General features: G+C 44.0%; 1 pseudogene; it reads left to right on the top strand.

Annotated features, from left to right (window-relative positions):
* Positions 1-5,260: 5,260 nt before the first annotated feature.
* On the top strand, positions 5,261-9,025 carry LOC123458633 (annotated as a pseudogene).
* Positions 9,026-12,212: the final 3,187 nt, after the last annotated feature.

Below are 12,212 nucleotides of genomic sequence, written 5' to 3'. Positions count from 1 at the left end.
GTTTTTTGCAGGGGGTTTCAACATAGGTTCTCACTCTAGCCCAGACGGACTTGGAACTCACTCTGTAGCCCCAGGCTGGCCTCAAACTCAGATTCTCTTCCCTCAGCTCCAGAGTCTATTATTCATTTTGTGAATCTACATCAGTCAGTGTGCCTCTGCAAGGTAAATTCTAAGCAATACCTACTGTCTTATATGCACATGCACCTTCCATAAGAAGGTGAGAACAGTTGGGAAGTAATAGATGTGTGGAATAAGGAATTTCTGGAGTCCATTTTAGCTAAGTATTTGACAGAATTTGTACCCAGTGCTTCATTATATCTTGCCTAATGAGCTTTAACATTAATAGAAAGTAAAACCATGCTTTTGCAGTTAATGTTTTTGTGTTCTCTCAAATAACATCTCAAGCGTTAGGCTCTGACATAAAGAAGCCACACATTGCAACTCACTGCCCAGCCTCTCTCTCTCTTGTGTTCGGGGTTTCATGCGATGGGCTGCCTAGTGTTACGTGATCACTTTCTGGGAATGCTAGTTTAAGGAGAACGCTTTGTATAGAGTATGCTAGTCTACATTGACTTGCAGATGTCTCCAATGACTGGTATAAAAACTTGATAATCATGTGAATTATGTTTTTGTGATATCTTACTTGTAATCAGATGTATGTTCTTATATTTTCTTGGTAAAAAAAAATCCTATGTATAAAAATGATTGTTGTTCTCATTTAAAAATATTTATTTATGAGAGAGAATTGGTGTATCAGGGCCTCTTGCTGCTACAAACTCCAAATACATGTACCTCTTTGTGCATCTGGCTTCACATGGGTACTGGGGAAATCAAACCTGGGCTGTCAGGCTTTGCAAGCAGGTGCCTTTAACCACTGAGCCATCTCTCCTGCCCACTTAACTTGTTTTTAAAAGATATGTGTGGCACTTTTAAAGCTCAAAATCCCTGTAAACCTGCAAACACACAATCCAGACTACTTGGCCTCATCTACTCCTTTCTTTGTGTGTGTGTGTGTGTGTGTGTGTGTGTGTGTGTGTGTGTGTGTATACATACATACACACACACACATATATATATACACACACATATATATTTATACACATATATATGTATGTATATTCATTTATTTGTTTGGGGGAAAGGGAATGGGCATGCCAGGGCCTCTAGCCACTAGCTACTGCAAGTGAACTCCAGATGCATGTGTCACCTTATGCTTACATGGGTACTAGGGAATCAAACCTGTGTCCTTAGGCTTTATAAGCAAGTGCCTGAACCACTAAGCCATCTCTCCAGCCCTTTATTTTCTTGTGTTTGACTTTCTCCTCTTTTGTTCCTTATTTAACGTAATTACAATGGTAAAGGAATTCTTTCTCCCCTCACTCCAAGGCCAACACTAACTTACTAGGTGAGGAACAGTGTGTGCATCAGGGGAACATGATATAATAGGTAACACCTACTGTGGTGGTTTGATTCACGTGTCCCCCTTAAATTTATGTGTTCTGAATGCTAGGTTCCCAGCTGGTGGCAATTTGGTAATTGGAACCTCCTGTATTGTTAGGGGCGGGCTTACAGGTGTTATAGCCAGGGTCCTCTTGCCACTGTTTGGCACACTTGCTGCTGTTGTCAACCTGATGTTGGCCAGGAGGTGATGTCCACTCTTCATTCATGCCATTGTTTTCCCTTGCCATCATAGACCTTCCTCTCGAGTCTGTCTGTAAGACAAAATAAACCCTTTCCTCCCACAAGCTGCTCTTGGTCAGGTGCTTTTTACCAGCAATGAGAAGCTGACTGTAGCACCTACTTACTTACCCAAGCTAGGTACCATTCTGGGTACTTGACACATTTACTCATTTAAACTTCACAACACTTAAAATGGATAGATACTAATAATGCCCTGACAGATGTTGAATCTGAGGCTCAGAGGTGTTGGGGTCATGTAGCTACCCCCTTTCCTATCATGGCCTGACAGAAACTTTGATCTTCTACATCAGGCTCTCTTATGACTGGGTTTACAGTTGTGCAGCAGAATATGGCTGCAAAGCCATAGTCGTGCCATCTCAATTATAATCACTAGCTTCAGGAAAAACTTCCTGCTGCCTGGGACTTCCCTGTCGTGGAGTCTCTGACAAGCCTCCACCTGTCAAACCTGACATCCTCCTTCCTTTATCTCCAGGTGCTTTGCTCATAGAGAAATTAGAACAGTCAGTAGAGGGCGCCCTCGGGCTCTTCTGTCCACATCCTTCCAGGTGCCTTAAAACTCATGTGGTGGTACACGCCTTTAATCCCAGCAGCTGGGAAGCAGAGGTAGGAGGATCGCTGTGAGTTCGAGGCCAGCCTGAGACTACATAGTGAATTCCAGGTCAGCCTGGCCTACAGCAAGACCCTACCTCAAAAAAAAAAAAAAAAATGTAGGCTTTGGTATTCTGTTGTTTGCAACCATCCCATACAGCATCAACTTCGCGCAAGGCCACTTTGGCCAGAATGGGCCAGGTAATAACAGGACCTCTCTGTAAACATATCTGTACTCTGTACATAGATAAAATGTGACTATCTAAAATACATAGATAAAACAACACAAAAATTACTAGAATAGAATTCCTGGCCAGAATGATTCCTTTACCAATAGATTAATGAGATTAGCAATCCTGAAATTGTCTCTGCTTTCTGACACATCCAATCCAAAGTGAACTCCAACTTTAATGGTCCTGAAAAACTACCCTGAATTCTGCAAGAGATACATTTCATTTATATTTGTTTTTCTGTGGAGTGCTGGGGATAAAACTCAGGCCCCTGTGCATGCTAGGCAAGCACTCTATCACTGAGCTACAACTCCCAGCTCAAGAGGTACCAGCAGTCTCTTATTTTGATACCCCACCCTTCCCTGCAGTGTACATGTTCCTTCACCGTGATGAGTAATGACCCAGCTTCGTCAGCTGCAGGTGCTCTCCGGGAAGACATTGACAACCTGCATCTATACCCGAGCACCTAAGGAACCAGTCATCCTCCTATCCACTAGGGCCACACTCATGCCTTGGGCACTAAGCCCTGTTTGATGCCTCAACCAAAGGGCTTGGCTCCACTGAGTCTTCCTTGCTAGCATCAGGCTTCCCTCCACAGTCCATGGGCATCATTAGCATAGTAACAGGCTGCTACTTCTCTCCTTAAGGCAGGCTGGGGATAACATGGCTCCTTCCTCCTTGCTTACATGTTTGAGTACTGATGCATTATTCCTTCCCATCTCACCCTCTGTCCATCTGCATACATAAAGGTTTATTTTCTGAATGGTTGGGAGTACATTGTGAGTATGATGTCTCTATTCCAGGCTACACACCAGACCACCTGGAAACCAGCCTTAGCATTTGCTGCATGTTTGTGGTTAGGGCAAGCATGAATCGGGAACAGTTTAGCCACCTTAAGCATTAAACACACCCTTCTCCTAAACAATGCACCAGGCAATCTGTTTGGAATCCTGGCCTCCCTCTTGGACAGAACTGTACATCCTTCTCCAAACAGTGAACTTGTTTTCTCCCCTTAGTGATCATTATTCACAATCAGTACTTTTTCAAATATATTCTCACATCGGTTTGGATCGAATCAGCAGAGAGCCATCCATGCTGAACTGGTTGTGGGTGCATTCACAGTAAAGCATACTGTGTCTCTTTTTTTTCCTTTTTTTGTTTTTCAAGGTAGGGTTTCACTCTAGCCCAGGCTGACCTGGAATTCACTACGGAGTCTCAGGGTGGCCTCGAACTCACGGCGGTCTTCCTACCTCTACCTCCTGAGTGCTGGGATTAAAGGTGTGTGCCACCATGTACAGCAGCATGCTGTGTCTTTTAGGGAGAGACTGTCTTATGCCTATAAACAACTGGACATGCATATGACTAAAATCAGATGCATCATGAGAAGGAGCATATGCAATATGTGTTACATAACATAAACCTGTCAGTCAAACCGGAGAACCACCCAAACACTGCCCCTAAACAACCAATCCATCAGCCCCTAAAAATCTTATCAAGAGAAGCCCAGATCACTTCCTGGGGCCCCTGAGAACTAGCCACTTGAGTGGCCTGCTATCCCTTTTGGCAGTATATTCAAATCTTTACTATTGCTTTGCTCCTAAAGTTTCTTGCTATTTTATGACTTGTGTGCACTTTTCTCAATTCTTTGAGAAAGATGCCAACAACCTGAAAAGACCCAGAGAGGCACCTGACACCTGAAGCACTCAGAGTCATCAGGGATCCTGCTTTGCCCAACTCCTACTTCAGCAAGGTTTTCTCTGACTCTTCTAATAAGTGCAGCAAAAAAAGAAAATTACAGGCCAATCTCCCTCATGAACATAGATGTAAAAATTCTCAACAAAATATTGGCAAACAGAATACAAGAATATATCAGAAAGATCATTCACTCCAACCAAGTAGGCTTAATCCCAGAGATTCAGGGATGGTTCAACATATGCAAATTGATAAATGTAATACACTATATAAATGGACTGAAGGACAAAAATCACATGATCATCTCATTAGATGCAGAAAAAGCATTTAACAAAATCTAACATCCCTTCCTGATAAAAGTCCTACAGAGACTGGGAATAGGAACATATCTCAACATAATAAAGGCTGTTTATGGCAAACCTACAGCCAACATTATACTAAATGGAGAAAAACCTGAAGCTTTTCCACTAAAATCAGGAACAAGATAAGTGTGTCCACTGTCCCCACTTTTATTTAATATAGTACTGGAAGTCTTAGCCATAGCAATAAGGCAAGAGACATTCAAAAGGGATACAAATTGGAAAGGAAGAGATCAAATTATCATTATTTGCAGATGATATGATTCTGTACATAAACAACCCTAAACGCTCTACCAGCAAACTGTTAGAGCCAATAAACACTTATAGCAATGTAGCAGGGTACAAAATAAACACACAGAAATCAGTAGCCTTTCTATATGCTAACAACAAACATGCTGAGGATGAAATCAGGGAATCACTCCCATTCACAGTTGCATCAAAAGAAATAAAGTACCTTGGAATAAACCTAACCAAGGATGTGAAGGATCTCTACAATGAAAACTTTAAAACACTCAAGACAGAAATGGCAGAAAATGCTAGAAAATGGGGAGACATCCCACGTTCTTGGATTGGAAGAATCAATATTGTGAAAATTCCAATTTTGCCAAAAGCAATCTACACATTTAATGCAATCCCCATCAAAATTCCAATGGCCACTTCGAGGCTTGGTTGAGCCGCACAGATCCTCTCAGATACCTGTTCTCTCTGCCTCCTCATACGTGGTAACTGAGGGAATTACTTAGTTTTCCTGCTCATATCTGAGTATTGTGTGAACTATACCTGACACTATGAATGCTCTTTGGACGCCTCTTAAGACTGTTCTCAAGGGAGGCAGTAAGGGGCCGTGGAGCTGGCCTCCGCACTGGAAGAGACTGGACTTCTGTCTCTCTGTGCTGAATGGCTGCGATGGCGCCCGCTCTCACTGACGCAGCAGCTGAAGCACACCACACCCGGTTCAAACTGGCTCCCCCATCCTCCACCTTGTCCCCTGGCAGTGCCGAAAATAACAGCAACGCCAACATCCTTATTGCTGCCAACGGAACCAAAAGAAAAGCCATTGCTGCAGAGGATCCCAGTCTAGACTTCTGAAATAATTCTACCAAGGAAGACTTGGGGAAGCTGCAACCACTGGTGGCATCTTATCTCTGCTCTGATGTAACCGCTGTTCCTTCAGAGGAGTCTTTGAAATTGCAAGGGGTCTTCAGCAAGCAGACAGTCCTTAAATCTCATCCTCTGTTATCTCAGTCCTATGAACTCTGAGCTGAGCTGTTGGGGAGACAGCCAGTTTTGGAGTTTTCTTTAGAGAATCTTAGAACCATGAGTATAAGTGGTCAGACAGGTCTTCCACAACCACCTGTTAATGGGTTGGCTAAGAAATTGACTAAAAGTTCAACACATTCTGATCATGACAATTCCAATTCCCTCAATGGGGGAAAACGGGCCCTCACTTCATCTGCTGTACAGGGAGGTGAAGTGGGGTTTTCTGACTCTGGGGACTTGAAGGGGGGTATGACCAATTGCACTCTTCCACATAGAAGCCTTGATGTAGAACATACAACTCTATATGGCAATAAAAGCACTGCAAACAAGTCTTCTGTCAATTCCATGGAGCAGCAGGCACTTCAAGGAAGCAGTGGGTTATCATCTGGTACAGACTCTGGCTCTAACTTGGGTGTCAAGTTAGAGGCCAAAGCGTCTTTCCTGTCTTCCATTCTTTTCAGTGCTTTAGATTCTGACACAAGGATAACAGCTTTATTGAGGCGACAGGCTGATATTGAGATCCATGCCCACAGGTTACAGAAGCGCTTACAGGTTGTGCAAGCCAAGCAAGTGGAGAGGCATTTACAGCATCAGCTGGGTGGATTTTTGGAGAAGACTTTAAGCAAACTGCCAAACTTGGAATCTTTGCGGTCCCGGAGCCAGTTGATGTTGACTCGTAAGGCTGAAGCCGCTTTGAGAAAAGCTGCCAGTGAGACCACCACTTCAGAAGGACTTAGCAACTTCTTGAAAAGTGATTCCATTTCAGAAGAATTGGAGAGATTTACTGCTAGTGGCATAGCCAACTTGAGATGCAGTGAACAAGCATTTGATTCAGATGTCACGGACAGTAGTTCAGGAGGGGAGTCCGACGTTGAAGAGGAAGAACTGACCCGTGCTGATCCTGAGCAGTGCCAGGTGCCCCTGAAACGCAGGTCAGAATGGAGATGGGCTGCAGATCGAGCAGCTATTGTCAGCCACTGGAACTGGCTGCAAGCTCATGTTTCCGACTTGGAATATCAAATTCGTCAGCAAACAGATATTTACAAACAGATACGTGCTAATAAGGGGTTGATAGTACTTGGGGAGGCACCATTCTCAGACCATACAACAGACTTATTTCTTACTTCTGAGGAGAAGACTGATCATGGGACTGACAAATTGATTGAGTCTGTTTCTCAGCCATTGGAAAACCATGGTGCCCCTGTTGGTCATAACCCAGAATCATTGTCTACCAAATCATACGGAGCACTGAGACCAGTCAATGGAGTTGTTAACACTCTCCAGCCTGTCTTGGCAGACCATGTTCCAGGTGACTGTTCTGATGCTGAGGTGCAATTGCATAAAAAGCAACGACTGAGTCTAGTTTCTTCATCATCTGATGGTACCTGTGTGGCAGCCCGAACACGGCCTGTGCTGAGTTGTAAGAAACAGAGGCTTGTTCGACCCAATGGCATTGTTCCTCTTTCTAAGAAGGTTCATAGGAGCAGCATGTCCGCTCTGGCTGTGATGTGAATCCCTCCTGTACACTGTGTGGTTCAGGGAGTGTCAACACCATGCCTCCTGAAATCCACTATGAAGCCCCTCTGTTGGAGCGACTTTCCCAATTGGACTCTTGTGTTCACCCTGTACTAGCAATTCCTGATGATGTTCCCATAAGTCTGCACTTCCAGAGCATGCTGAAATCTCAGTGGCAAAACAAGCCTTTTGACAAGATTAAACCTCCCAAAAAGTTTTCACTTAAACATAGAGTGCCCATACCCAGCAGTCTGCCAGATGCAGTTCTTAAAGATAGACACAAGTTGGTCAACTCCTTCCTAGCAACAGCCAAGCTGTCCCACCACCAAACCCAGCCTGACAGGACCCACAGGCAGCACTTAGATGATGTGGGGGCCGTGCCCATGGTGGAGCGAGTGACAGCGCCAAAAGCAGAGCGCTTGCTCAACCCACCGCCACCTGTGCATGACCCAAACCACAGCAAAATGAGATTGCGAGACCATTCATCTGAGAGAAGTGAAGTGTTGAAGCATCACACAGACATGAGCAGTTCAAGCTACTTGGCAGCTGCCCACCATTCACCACACAGCCCCTTGGTGCAACAGCTCTCCACCTCGTCAGACACCTCTGCACCCACCAGCTCTAGCTCACAGGTTACAGCCAGCACATCTCAGCCAGTAAGGAGAGTAAGAAGAGGAGAGAGCTCATTCGATATTAATAACATTGTCATCCCAATGTCTGTTGCTGCAACAACCCGTGTCGAGAAACTACAATATAAGGAAATCCTTACTCCCAGCTGGCGGGAGGTCGATTTTCAGTCTCTGAAGGGAAATCCTGATAAGGAGAATGAGGAGATCGAGGACCTCTCTAATGCAGCCTTCACCGCCCTGCATGCCAAATGTGAGGAGATGGAGAGGGCACGGTGGCTGTGGACCACAAGTGTGCCACCCCAGCGGCAGGGCAGCAGGTCTTACAGGTCATCAGACGGCCGGACCACTCCCCAGCTGGGCAGTGCCAACCCCTCTACCCCACAGCCTGCCTCCCCTGATGTCAGTAGTAGCCACTCTGTGTCAGAGTTCTCCCACAGTCAATCCCCAAGGAGCCCCATTAGCCCAGAACTGCACTCAGCACCCCTTACCCCTGTGGCTCGGGACACACTGTGACACTTAGCCAGTGAAGACACCCGATGTTCCACACCAGAGCTGGGACTGGATGAACAGTCTGTCCAGCTGTGGGAGCGACGGACCTTCCCCCTGGCATACAGTCCCCAGGCAGAATGTGAGGACCCACTGGATGCACAGGAACCAGCAGCCCGCTGTACTCGACACACCTCAGGCAGCAAGACTGGCCGGGAGACAGAGGTGGCACCCACCTCACCTCCTGTTGTCCCCCTCAAGAGTCGGCATCTGGCAGCAACAGTTACAGCCCAGCGCCCAACTCACAGATGAGCGGGAGTTGAAAATCTATACAGACTCACTACTATTGGCATTAAAGCTTCAGAAATCTCTGCGTTTGATATTCAAACATCATATGCTGGAAATTTTCACAGTTTTTAGTGAATTTAAGGAATTTAGATTCTCCTTTCCTTTTTTTTTCTTATTTTGATTTTTGTTTTGTTTTTGTTTCCATGTTTTCTTGTCACACCTGACCACTTCCTCCAGTTAGCAGACAGAAGTTCAGGATAAGACCCTGCTGGCCTGGTCCTGGAACATTCTGGGCACTGTTGAATCACTGGACTTCCTGATATTACATGATCACCCCTCTCCCTTCCTTGCACCCGTGGGCAGGGTGGACCAGCAAATGGCAGGGGTAGAAAGCTCCGTTGAGCATGGTTAGGGTGGGGCAGAACAAGGGCACTCTGGGTTCTTAAACTTCCCTCCAGTCTGCAACTTGGCTTAGCTGTGGCTGGGTCCCCCTTGGTCTCCTTGCTGGAGCACCCTACAGCCTCTTTGCCATGCCTGCCATCTGCTCTTAGCAGAACAGCTTCCCCTTGTGTCCAGATCTTGAAGACCTACTTTTATTTGGTCATCTGTCTTGACTCCTTAACTGCAGTAACCTGCTGCAACTGCTCAGGTCACCCCACCCTGTCCCTCCCTACCCTTTCCTGTCTGCCCCTTCCCCAAATCCATGCATACATACACATGTACACACTAGTCCTTCCACTCAGAATGTAGTTTCCACCTATCCTGGTCGATGATGGTAGGGTTAGGACTGCTTGGCCCCTTGTTCCCCACTCCCCAACATCATCTGCCTATCCTGTTCTCACTGACTGGCTCACCCATGCTTCCTTCCCCTCCAGTCTCCATCCGTGTCCGCTGGTCTCCTGCTCATGTTCCCCTTGCCTGTGGAACACTGTCTGGTCCTAGCTGTGGTCTCCATCACTCCCCATCAAACTCTTGGTAACTCTGTGCCTGTCTCATGTGTAATCACATCACCAAAAAAGGGGAGGGGGGGAAGGAATTTTTTTCTGCCATTTTGTAATCGTATTAAAATAGTAGGCAAACTGCTTAATGGTTGGGGTTTTTTTCACAATTTTCAACATTAGTGATTTTTTTTTGTTCTGTTTGCAAGTTAAAGGTTTGTCATTGTTTCTTTAAACAACAATAATGCACCATATCCCTATGCATAAAGTGCTTCTTCTATTTATAAGGTTGAAAATTCTGAATAACCCTTTTAGCATTGTAAAAAAAAATCAAAAGTTTAAAAAAACTGGTATTTTGTAAATATTTTCTTTTCCTGCTTTGAGCTGTGTAATGGCAGCAAAACATGTAGCTATCTTTGTTCTATAGAAATGCTTTTCTTCAGAGAAGCTGATCTTTGTTAATGTCTTGATTCTGTTCACAAAGCACAAACTAGTGCTTAAAAAAAAGGAAGGAAAAATGAAAAAAAAAAAGATACAGAAAAAAAAATTCCAATGGCATTCTTCATGGAAATAGAAAAAAAAAATCCTAAAATTCATTTGGAAGCACAAAAAAAAAAAAAACCCTCAAATATCCAAAACAGTTTTCAGCAACAACAATAAGGCTGGTGGTGTCACCATACCTGATTTTAACCTATATTACAGAGCCATAGTAATAAAAACAGCATGGTCCTGGCACAAAAACAGACATGTAGATCAATGGAACAGAATAGAGGACCCAGTTGTAAGTCTGGCAAACTACAGCCACCTGATCTTTGACAAAAAATGCAAAAATACACATTGGAGAAAAGACAGCCTCTTCAACAAATAGTGCTGGGAAAACTGGATATGTATCTATAGGATGAAAATAGATCCTCCATGCACAAGAATTAAGTCCAAATGGATCAAAGACCTTAATATCAGACCTGAAGCTCTGAAACTCTTAGAGGAAAAAGTATGGGAAACCCTTCAACATATTGGTATAGGCAAAGACTCTGAATATAACCCAGTTGCTCAGGAAATAAAACCACTAATCAACCACTGGGACCTAATGAAATGATAAAGCTTTTGTACAGCAAAGGACACTGTGAATAGAGCAAAGAGACAGCCTACAGAATGGGAGAAAATCGTTGCCAGCTATACATCTGACAGAGGATTAATATATAGGATATATGGAGAACTCAAAAAATTAAATAATAAGAAACCAAACAACCCAATTAAAAAAAACTGCTATGGAACTAAGTAGAGAGTTCTCAAAATAAGAAATACAGATGGCATATAAACATCTAAAAAAATGTTCTATATCCCTAGTCATCAGGGAAATGCAGATTAAAACTACTTTCACTCCTGTCAGAATGGCTGTTACCAAGAAATCAAATGACAGTAAATGCTGGTGAGGATGCAGAAAAAGAGGAATCCTTCTACAGTCTTGGTAGGAATGTAATCTGGTATAGCCATTGTGGAAATCAATGTGGAGGTTCCTGAGACAGCTAAAATAGAGTTATGATATGCCCCAGCTACACCACTCCTGAGTATATATCCTAAGGACTCGTTGCACTACCTTAGAGACACTTGCATATCCATGTTTATTGCCACTCTATTTACAATAGCTAGGAAATGGAACCAGCCTAGATGTCCCTCAACTGATGAGTAGATAATGAAGATGTGGCACATTTATACAATGGAGTTCTATTCAGTGGTAAATAAAAAATGAAATTTGTAGGGAAATGGATGGACCTGGAAAGGATTATACTAAGTGAGGTAACCCACGTCCGGAAAGCCAAGTGCCACATGTTCTCCCTCATATGTGGATCCTAGCTACAAATGTTTGGACTTGCATTTGACTTGGAATAAAACTCAATAGCAGAGGCCAGTAAGCTAGTAAGGGGCTACAAGGAAGAGAGGAAAGGAGAGGACTTAAGGGGATAGTATTTCACATATGTAAGTAGAAAAACAAAATACTCGGGATGGAAAGGCCTAAGTGAGATCAAGGGAAAAGATTGAGTAAAGGAAGGATGGGAAGAGGATTCATCAAAATCTAAGGAGCCAGGCATGGTGCACACACCTTTAAACTTTGAAACTTGGGAGGCAGAGGTAGGATGATTGCCATGAGTTCAAGGCTATCCTGAGACCACATAATGAATTCCAAGTCAGCCTGACTTAGAATGAAATACTACCTCGAAAAAACAAAGGAAAAAAATCTCAGAGTGTATGAATAACTCATATGGAAACCTACTTTTTTGGACAATGGTGTTATCCAGAAGCCATAGATTGTTACCAGAAATTTTTCACTGCCAGGGATAGGATACCTTCCAGTGAGTTGTTGGTCAGAGAAGTCCCTTATGTCCCCAAAACATTACAAAACATTGCTGAGACTCTTGGTTTCCCACAAGGGAGAGATGGTAGGACCTTGTGGTGGTTTGATTCAGGTGTCCTCCATAAACATGTGTTCTGGATGCTAGGTTTCCAAGCTAATGGAAATTGGAAATT

The sequence above is a fragment of the Jaculus jaculus genome, chromosome 2, assembly GCF_020740685.1.
Source record: "Jaculus jaculus isolate mJacJac1 chromosome 2, mJacJac1.mat.Y.cur, whole genome shotgun sequence".
Taxonomy (NCBI): domain Eukaryota; kingdom Metazoa; phylum Chordata; class Mammalia; order Rodentia; family Dipodidae; genus Jaculus; species Jaculus jaculus.
This window is presented reverse-complemented; position numbering and strand designations above follow the sequence as displayed.